Source organism: Oryza sativa, chromosome 1, assembly GCF_034140825.1.
Source record: "Oryza sativa Japonica Group chromosome 1, ASM3414082v1".
Lineage (NCBI taxonomy): Eukaryota > Viridiplantae > Streptophyta > Magnoliopsida > Poales > Poaceae > Oryza > Oryza sativa.
The window spans coordinates 17,345,512-17,355,290 of record NC_089035.1 but is presented as its reverse complement, the minus strand read 5'-3'; positions in this window follow the sequence as shown (position 1 = coordinate 17,355,290).

Sequence of the window (9,779 nt, the reverse complement as noted above, 5' to 3'; positions counted from 1 at the left end):
CAATATTGGCATATATTGAGCACCGACGGGTGCGATGTTTTTTTGACCGGAATGAAAAAGTTCAAAAAGCACCAAAATAAAACTTTTGGACATATTGGAGTGTATTTGGTGCGTTCGTGGCAAAAACTCACTTCGTGATTCGCGCGGCGAACTTTTGTCAATTTATGCCAATGTTGGCATATATTGAGCCCTCACGGGTGCGATGTTTATGACCGGAATGAAAAAGTTCAAAAAGCACCAAAACATGATTTTTTTTTTGAACATATTGGAGTGTATTAGGTTCGTTCGTACCAATAACATTGACGAACATTTGTCAATTGATCCCAATATTGGCACATATTGAGCCCCCACTGGTGCGATGTTTTTTGACCAGAATGAAAAAGTTCAAAAAGTACCAAAACAAGATTTTTGGACATATTTGAGTGTATTTGGTGCGTTCGTAGCAAAAACTCACTTCGTGATTTGCGCGGCGAACTTTTGTCAATTTATGCCAATCTTGGCATATATTGAGCCCTCACGGGTGCGATGTTTTTTGACCGGAATGAAAAAGTTCAAAAAGCACCAAAACATGATTTTTTGGACATATTGGATTGTATTGGGTGCGTTCGTAGCAAAAACATTGACGAACTTTTGTAAATTAATGCCAATATTGGCATATATTGAGCACCGACGGGTGCGATGTTTTTTGACCGGAATGAAAAAGTTCAAAAAGCACCAAAGCAAGATTTTTGGACATATTGGAGTGTATTTGGTGCGTTCGTGGCAAAAACTCACTTCGTGATTCGCGCGGCGAACTTTTGTCAATTTATGCCAATGTTGGCATATATTGAGCCCTCACGGGTGCGATGTTTTTGACCGGAATAAAAAAGTTCAAAAAGCTCCAAAACATGATTTTTTGAACATATTGGAGTGTATTGGGTGCGTTCGTAGCAAAAACATTGACGAACTTTTGTCAATTAATGCCAATATTGGCATATATTGAGCACCGACGGGTGCGATGTTTTTTTGACCGGAATGAAAAAGTTCAAAAAGCACCAAAATAAGACTTTTGGACATATTGGAGTGTATTTGGTGCGTTCGTGGCAAAAACTCACTTCGTGATTCGCGCGGCGAACTTTTGTCAATTTATGCCAATGTTGGCATATATTGAGCCCTCACGGGTGCGATGTTTTTGACCGGAATGAAAAAGTTCAAAAAGCACCAAAACATGATTTTTTTTGAACATATTGGAGTGTATTGGGTTCGTTCGTACCAATAACATTGACGAACATTTGTCAATTGATCCCAATATTGGCACATATTGAGCCCCCACTGGTGCGATGTTTTTTGACCGGAATGAAAAAGTTCAAAAAGTACCAAAACAAGATTTTTGGACATATTAGAGTGTATTTGGTGCGTTCGTAGCAAAAACTCACTTCGTGATTTGCGCGGCGAACTTTTGTCAATTTATGCCAATCTTGGCATATATTGAGCCCTCACGGGTGCGATGTTTTTGACCGGAATGAAAAAGTTCAAAAAGCACCAAAACATGATTTTTTGAACATATTGGAGTGTATTGGGTGCGTTCGTAGCAAAAATATTGACGAACATTTGTCAATTAATGCCAATATTGGCATATATTGAGCACCGACGGGTGCGATGTTTTTTTGACCGGAATGAAAAAGTTCAAAAAGCACCAAAATAAGACTTTTGGACATATTGGAGTGTATTTGGTGCGTTCGTGGCAAAAACTCACTTCGTGATTCGCGCGGCGAACTTTTGTCAATTTATGCCAATGTTGGCATATATTGAGCCCTCACGGGTGCGATGTTTTTGACCGGAATGAAAAAGTTCAAAAAGCACCAAAACATGATTTTTTTTGAACATATTAGAGTGTATTGGGTTCGTTCGTACCAATAACATTGACGAACATTTGTCAATTGATCCCAATATTGGCACATATTGAGCCCCCACTGGTGCGATGTTTTTTGACTGGAATGAAAAAGTTCAAAAAGCACCAAAACAAGATTTTTGGACATATTGGAGTGTATTTGGTGCGTTCGTGGCAAAAATTCACTTCATGATTCGCGCGGCGAACTTTTGTCAATTTATGCCAATGTTGGCATATATTGAGCACTCACGGGTGCGATGTTTTTGACCGGAATGAAAAAGTTCAAAAAGCACCAAAACATGATTTTTTGAACATATTGGAGTGTATTGGGTGCGTTCGTAGCAAAAACATTGACGAACATTTGTTAATTAATGCCAATATTGGCATATATTGAGCACCGACGGGTGCGATGTTTTTTTGACCGGAATGAAAAAGTTCAAAAAGCACCAAAATAAAACTTTTGGACATATTGGAGTGTATTTGGTGCGTTCGTGGCAAAAACTCACTTCGTGATTCGCGCGGCGAACTTTTGTCAATTTATGCCAATGTTGGCATATATTGAGCCCTCACGGGTGCGATGTTTATGACCGGAATGAAAAAGTTCAAAAAGCACCAAAACATGATTTTTTTTTGAACATATTGGAGTGTATTAGGTTCGTTCGTACCAATAACATTGACGAACATTTGTCAATTGATCCCAATATTGGCACATATTGAGCCCCCACTGGTGCGATGTTTTTTGACCAGAATGAAAAAGTTCAAAAAGCACCAAAACAAGATTTTTGGACATATTTGAGTGTATTTGGTGCGTTCGTAGCAAAAACTCACTTCGTGATTTGCGCGGCGAACTTTTGTCAATTTATGCCAATCTTGGCATATATTGAGCCCTCACGGGTGCGATGTTTTTTGACCGGAATGAAAAAGTTCAAAAAGCACCAAAACATGATTTTTTGGACATATTGGATTGTATTGGGTGCGTTCGTAGCAAAAACATTGACGAACTTTTGTAAATTAATGCCAATATTGGCATATATTGAGCACCGACGGGTGCGATGTTTTTTGACCGGAATGAAAAAGTTCAAAAAGCACCAAAGCAAGATTTTTGGACATATTGGAGTGTATTTGGTGCGTTCGTGGCAAAAACTCACTTCGTGATTCGCGCGGCGAACTTTTGTCAATTTATGCCAATGTTGGCATATATTGAGCCCTCACGGGTGCGATGTTTTTGACCGGAATGAAAAAGTTCAAAAAGCACCAAAACATGATTTTTTTTGAACATATTGGAGTGTATTGGGTTCGTTCGTACCAATAACATTGACGAACATTTGTCAATTGATCCCAATATTGGCACATATTGAGCCCCCACTGGTGCGATGTTTTTTGACCGGAATGAAAAAGTTCAAAAAGTACCAAAACAAGATTTTTGGACATATTAGAGTGTATTTGGTGCGTTCGTAGCAAAAACTCACTTCGTGATTTGCGCGGCGAACTTTTGTCAATTTATGCCAATCTTGGCATATATTGAGCCCTCACGGGTGCGATGTTTTTGACCGGAATGAAAAAGTTCAAAAAGCACCAAAACATGATTTTTTGAACATATTGGAGTGTATTGGGTGCGTTCGTAGCAAAAATATTGACGAACATTTGTCAATTAATGCCAATATTGGCATATATTGAGCACCGACGGGTGCGATGTTTTTTTGACCGGAATGAAAAAGTTCAAAAAGCACCAAAATAACACTTTTGGACATATTGGAGTGTATTTGGTGCGTTCGTGGCAAAAACTCACTTCGTGATTCGCGCGGCGAACTTTTGTCAATTTATGCCAATGTTGGCATATATTGAGCCCTCACGGGTGCGATGTTTTTGACCGGAATGAAAAAGTTCAAAAAGCACCAAAACATGATTTTTTTTGAACATATTAGAGTGTATTGGGTTCGTTCGTACCAATAACATTGACGAACATTTGTCAATTGATCCCAATATTGGCACATATTGAGCCCCCACTGGTGCGATGTTTTTTGACTGGAATGAAAAAGTTCAAAAAGCACCAAAACAAGATTTTTGGACATATTGGAGTGTATTTGGTGCGTTCGTGGCAAAAATTCACTTCATGATTCGCGCGGCGAACTTTTGTCAATTTATGCCAATGTTGGCATATATTGAGCACTCACGGGTGCGATGTTTTTGACCGGAATGAAAAAGTTCAAAAAGCACCAAAACATGATTTTTTGAACATATTGGAGTGTATTGGGTGCGTTCGTAGCAAAAACATTGACGAACATTTGTTAATTAATGCCAATATTGGCATATATTGAGCACCGACGGGTGCGATGTTTTTTTGACCGGAATGAAAAAGTTCAAAAAGCACCAAAATAAAACTTTTGGACATATTGGAGTGTATTTGGTGCGTTCGTGGCAAAAACTCACTTCGTGATTCGCGCGGCGAACTTTTGTCAATTTATGCCAATGTTGGCATATATTGAGCCCTCACGGGTGCGATGTTTATGACCGGAATGAAAAAGTTCAAAAAGCACCAAAACATGATTTTTTTTTGAACATATTGGAGTGTATTAGGTTCGTTCGTACCAATAACATTGACGAACATTTGTCAATTGATCCCAATATTGGCACATATTGAGCCCCCACTGGTGCGATGTTTTTTGACCAGAATGAAAAAGTTCAAAAAGTACCAAAACAAGATTTTTGGACATATTTGAGTGTATTTGGTGCGTTCGTAGCAAAAACTCACTTCGTGATTTGCGCGGCGAACTTTTGTCAATTTATGCCAATCTTGGCATATATTGAGCCCTCACGGGTGCGATGTTTTTTGACCGGAATGAAAAAGTTCAAAAAGCACCAAAACATGATTTTTTGGACATATTGGATTGTATTGGGTGCGTTCGTAGCAAAAACATTGACGAACTTTTGTAAATTAATGCCAATATTGGCATATATTGAGCACCGACGGGTGCGATGTTTTTTGACCGGAATGAAAAAGTTCAAAAAGCACCAAAGCAAGATTTTTGGACATATTGGAGTGTATTTGGTGCGTTCGTGGCAAAAACTCACTTCGTGATTCGCGCGGCGAACTTTTGTCAATTTATGCCAATGTTGGCATATATTGAGCCCTCACGGGTGCGATGTTTTTGACCGGAATAAAAAAGTTCAAAAAGCTCCAAAACATGATTTTTTGAACATATTGGAGTGTATTGGGTGCGTTCGTAGCAAAAACATTGACGAACTTTTGTCAATTAATGCCAATATTGGCATATATTGAGCACCGACGGGTGCGATGTTTTTTGACTGGAATGAAAAAGTTCAGAAAGCACCAAAACAAGATTTTTGGACATATTGGAGTGTATTTGGTGCGTTCGTGGCAAAAACTCACTTCGTGATTTGCGCGGCGAACTTTTGTCAATTTATGCCAATGTTGGCATATATTGAGCACTCACGGGTGCGATGTTTTTTGACCGGAATGAAAAAGTTCAAAAAGCACCAAAACATGATTTTTTGGACATATTGGATTGTATTGGGTGCGTTCGTAGCAAAAACATTGACGAACTTTTGTAAATTAATGCCAATATTGGCATATATTGAGCACCGACGGGTGAAATGTTTTTTGACCGGAATGAAAAAGTTCAAAAAGCACCAAAACAAGATTTTTGGACATATTGGAGTGTATTTGGTGCGTTCGTGGCAAAAACTCACTTCGTGATTCGCGCGGCGAACTTTTGTCAATTTATGCCAATCTTGGCATATATTGAGCCCTCACGGGTGCGATGTTTTTGACCGGAACGAAAAAGTTCAAAAAGCACCAAAACATGATTTTTTGAACATATTGGAGTGTATTGGGTGCGTTCGTAGCAAAAACATTGACGAACATTTGTCAATTAATGCCAATATTGGCATATATTGAGCACCGACGGGTGCGATGTTTTTTTGACCGGAATGAAAAAGTTCAAAAAGCACCAAAACAAGATTTTTGGACATATTTGAGTGTATTTGGTGCGTTCGTAGCAAAAACTCACTTCGTGATTTGCGCGGCGAACTTTTGTCAATTTATGCCAATCTTGGCATATATTGAGCCCTCACGGGTGCGATGTTTTTTGACCGGAATGAAAAAGTTCAAAAAGCACCAAAACATGATTTTTTGGACATATTGGATTGTATTGGGTGCGTTCGTAGCAAAAACATTGACGAACTTTTGTAAATTAATGCCAATATTGGCATATATTGAGCACCGACGGGTGAAATGTTTTTTGACCGGAATGAAAAAGTTCAAAAAGCACCAAAACAAGATTTTTGGACATATTGGAGTGTATTTGGTGCGTTCGTGGCAAAAACTCACTTCGTGATTCGCGCGGCGAACTTTTGTCAATTTATGCCAATCTTGGCATATATTGAGCCCTCACGGGTGCGATGTTTTTGACCGGAACGAAAAAGTTCAAAAAGCACCAAAACATGATTTTTTGAACATATTGGAGTGTATTGGGTGCGTTCGTAGCAAAAACATTGACGAACATTTGTCAATTAATGCCAATATTGGCATATATTGAGCACCGACGGGTGCGATGTTTTTTTGACCGGAATGAAAAAGTTCAAAAAGCACCAAAATAAGACTTTTGGACATATTGGAGTGTATTTGGTGCGTTCGTGGCAAAAACTCACTTCGTGATTCGCGCGGCGAACTTTTGTCAATTTATGCCAATGTTGGCATATATTGAGCCCTCACGGGTGCGATGTTTTTGACCGGAATGAAAAAGTTCAAAAAGCACCAAAACATGATTTTTTTTGAACATATTGGAGTGTATTGGGTTCGTTCGTACCAATAACATTGACGAACATTTGTCAATTGATCCCAATATTGGCACATATTGAGCCCCCACTGGTGCGATGTTTTTTGACCGGAATGAAAAAGTTCAAAAAGTACCAAAACAAGATTTTTGGACATATTTGAGTGTATTTGGTGCGTTCGTAGCAAAAACTCACTTCGTGATTTGCGCGGCGAACTTTTGTCAATTTATGCCAATCTTGGCATATATTGAGCCCTCACGGGTGCGATGTTTTTTGACCGGAATGAAAAAGTTCAAAAAGCACCAAAACATGATTTTTTGGACATATTGGATTGTATTGGGTGCGTTCGTAGCAAAAACATTGACGAACTTTTGTAAATTAATGCCAATATTGGCATATATTGAGCACCGACGGGTGAAATGTTTTTTGACCGGAATGAAAAAGTTCAAAAAGCACCAAAACAAGATTTTTGGACATATTGGAGTGTATTTGGTGCGTTCGTGGCAAAAACTCACTTCGTGATTCGCGCGGCGAACTTTTGTCAATTTATGCCAATCTTGGCATATATTGAGCCCTCACGGGTGCGATGTTTTTGACCGGAACGAAAAAGTTCAAAAAGCACCAAAACATGATTTTTTGAACATATTGGAGTGTATTGGGTGCGTTCGTAGCAAAAACATTGACGAACATTTGTCAATTGATCCCAATATTGGCACATATTGAGCCCCCACTGGTGCGATGTTTTTTGACCGGAATGAAAAAGTTCAAAAAGTACCAAAACAAGATTTTTGGACATATTAGAGTGTATTTGGTGCGTTCGTAGCAAAAACTCACTTCGTGATTTGCGCGGCGAACTTTTGTCAATTTATGCCAATCTTGGCATATATTGAGCCCTCACGGGTGCGATGTTTTTTGACCGGAATGAAAAAGTTCAAAAAGCACCAAAACATGATTTTTTGGACATATTGGATTGTATTGGGTGCGTTCGTAGCAAAAACATTGACGAACTTTTGTAAATTAATGCCAATATTGGCATATATTGAGCACCGACGGGTGCGATGTTTTTTGACCGGAATGAAAAAGTTCAAAAAGCACCAAAGCAAGATTTTTGGACATATTGGAGTGTATTTGGTGCGTTCGTGGCAAAAACTCACTTCGTGATTCGCGCGGCGAACTTTTGTCAATTTATGCCAATGTTGGCATATATTGAGCCCTCACGGGTGCGATGTTTTTGACCGGAATAAAAAAGTTCAAAAAGCTCCAAAACATGATTTTTTGAACATATTGGAGTGTATTGGGTGCGTTCGTAGCAAAAACATTGACGAACTTTTGTCAATTAATGCCAATATTGGCATATATTGAGCACCGACGGGTGCGATGTTTTTTGACTGGAATGAAAAAGTTCAGAAAGCACCAAAACAAGATTTTTGGACATATTGGAGTGTATTTGGTGCGTTCGTGGCAAAAACTCACTTCGTGATTTGCGCGGCGAACTTTTGTCAATTTATGCCAATGTTGGCATATATTGAGCACTCACGGGTGCGATGTTTTTTGACCGGAATGAAAAAGTTCAAAAAGCACCAAAACATGATTTTTTGGACATATTGGATTGTATTGGGTGCGTTCGTAGCAAAAACATTGACGAACTTTTGTAAATTAATGCCAATATTGGCATATATTGAGCACCGACGGGTGAAATGTTTTTTGACCGGAATGAAAAAGTTCAAAAAGCACCAAAACAAGATTTTTGGACATATTGGAGTGTATTTGGTGCGTTCGTGGCAAAAACTCACTTCGTGATTCGCGCGGCGAACTTTTGTCAATTTATGCCAATCTTGGCATATATTGAGCCCTCACGGGTGCGATGTTTTTGACCGGAACGAAAAAGTTCAAAAAGCACCAAAACATGATTTTTTGAACATATTGGAGTGTATTGGGTGCGTTCGTAGCAAAAACATTGACGAACATTTGTCAATTAATGCCAATATTGGCATATATTGAGCACCGACGGGTGCGATGTTTTTTTGACCGGAATGAAAAAGTTCAAAAAGCACCAAAACAAGATTTTTGGACATATTTGAGTGTATTTGGTGCGTTCGTAGCAAAAACTCACTTCGTGATTTGCGCGGCGAACTTTTGTCAATTTATGCCAATCTTGGCATATATTGAGCCCTCACGGGTGCGATGTTTTTTGACCGGAATGAAAAAGTTCAAAAAGCACCAAAACATGATTTTTTGGACATATTGGATTGTATTGGGTGCGTTCGTAGCAAAAACATTGACGAACTTTTGTAAATTAATGCCAATATTGGCATATATTGAGCACCGACGGGTGAAATGTTTTTTGACCGGAATGAAAAAGTTCAAAAAGCACCAAAACAAGATTTTTGGACATATTGGAGTGTATTTGGTGCGTTCGTGGCAAAAACTCACTTCGTGATTCGCGCGGCGAACTTTTGTCAATTTATGCCAATGTTGGCATATATTGAGCCCTCACGGGTGCGATGTTTTTGACCGGAATGAAAAAGTTCAAAAAGCACCAAAACATGATTTTTTTTGAACATATTGGAGTGTATTGGGTTCGTTCGTACCAATAACATTGACGAACATTTGTCAATTGATCCCAATATTGGCACATATTGAGCCCCCACTGGTGCGATGTTTTTTGACCGGAATGAAAAAGTTCAAAAAGTACCAAAACAAGATTTTTGGACATATTTGAGTGTATTTGGTGCGTTCGTAGCAAAAACTCACTTCGTGATTTGCGCGGCGAACTTTTGTCAATTTATGCCAATCTTGGCATATACTGAGCCCTCACGGGTGCGATGTTTTTTGACCGGAATGAAAAAGTTCAAAAAGCACCAAAACATGATTTTTTGGACATATTCGATTGTATTGGGTGCGTTCGTAGCAAAAACATTGACGAACTTTTGTAAATTAATGCCAATATTGGCATATATTGAGCACCGACGGGTGAAATGTTTTTTGACCGGAATGAAAAAGTTCAAAAAGCACCAAAACAAGATTTTTGGACATATTGGAGTGTATTTGGTGCGTTCGTGGCAAAAACTCACTTCGTGATTCGCGCGGCGAACTTTTGTCAATTTATGCC